A 1,526-nucleotide genomic window follows, 5' to 3' on the forward strand; every position below is an offset into this window, starting at 1 on the left:
GGGGCTCTGAAACTTCATCAGCGACTTTCGATTTTAGTTTTTGTAATTCATTTTTAATACTTTCTTCTGCGACTGGTTGAAAAATGTGTGCTTATAGCGAGCTAAATAAGTGCGACTGCGACGTAGTTTCGACATTTTTTGAACTTTTTAGTTCCAGTCGTGAAAAATCAGATTCCTTAACTGGCTCACCAAAATGTAGTACCACAGCACCAGCTATTTCGCTAGCTACATCAGCAATAATACACAACAACCACAGCTACATATTGTGGGCAGTTTAGAGTACTTAGAATATTTTAACTTTTGACAGCTCTTGCTACATACCACAGCCTCACCATTCTGGTTTGCCAGTAAACATAACTTGTTTACACAGAATGCCAAACTTATTTTCTTTTTTATTTATAATTAATTTTTTTTTTTTTTCAAATTCATTTAAGTTTTGTACTGGTTCTCTCCAGATCTGAATTCAGTCGTCAAATGTTTTGAAAAATTTTGAATAATTGGAGAAATGTATGTTGAAATTTTGTACCCTCGGGTCATACACTACATTATGGCTGCATTTCTTTATTCATTCTGAACGTTTGGAATAAACTTTTTTGTTTATTTATTCTTTAGAACGTTCCTGATGATATGTTGACGTATATTTCAAACGCATTCTGTTTATTCCGGCTGTGAAATTGGATTATCCGGAATGTATAAAGAAACGCAGCCTATATGTACTTATTTGAGGAAGAGTAAATTTCACCTTTACTGTTTTCATTGTTCCAATTGAGAACATATTTTGAAATGCTTTGAATTACATATTAGCACCCACATTTGGTTATTTAAAAAAAATTTTGTGGTTGTGTTGAATAAATAGAAGATAATTTCAGATTGCTTTTGCCACATTTTTTTAGGAAGACAAAAATAGTTTTTGTGACTAATTTTTGCGGAACCATTTTTTTAATTTTCGGAACAATATGGCTATATTAAAGCTTTTTTTTTGTGATGTTAAGAAAATTCCTCATTACATTTTATTCTACTACTTAAAAAAAAACTAGAAAAATGCGTTTTTGATAGTTTTGATCCCAAATATCTCGAAAACTATGGCCAACTGAATAATTTGTAGGACAGATCCTCACTCTACGGAAAAAATCCTACAGTAAATAGCTCTTAAAAGCTCTGCCTCAAATTTTTGTTGACCAGTGTTATCATTAGTAAAACGTAATCATTATATGTAGTCTACCTTACGATAAATGTATGATTTTTACGAGTTTGATTTAATAAGGGTCTGAAAATTAGAACAAAAAATATTGCCCACTCAAATCCAAAGCGCATCTTTGTTTTGAGTGATTTATTGTTTTTTGTTGTAAATACAACCTCCGTTTGACCGACTTAAGTAAATTAAGTGTTCTCATTAAAACAAAAGCTTGAATAATAAATATCTTCCTGGCTTACACAAGGTCGTTCGTTATGATGGTGATTCAGTCAAATTCGGGATTTGCCCACAATAAGTTAATAAAGCAATCGGCTTAAAAATTTCAAATTAG

The sequence above is a fragment of the Rhagoletis pomonella genome, unplaced genomic scaffold, assembly GCF_013731165.1.
Source record: "Rhagoletis pomonella isolate Grant_MI unplaced genomic scaffold, Rhpom_1.0 Rhpom_scaffold_00004, whole genome shotgun sequence".
Taxonomy (NCBI): Eukaryota; Metazoa; Arthropoda; class Insecta; order Diptera; family Tephritidae; genus Rhagoletis; species Rhagoletis pomonella.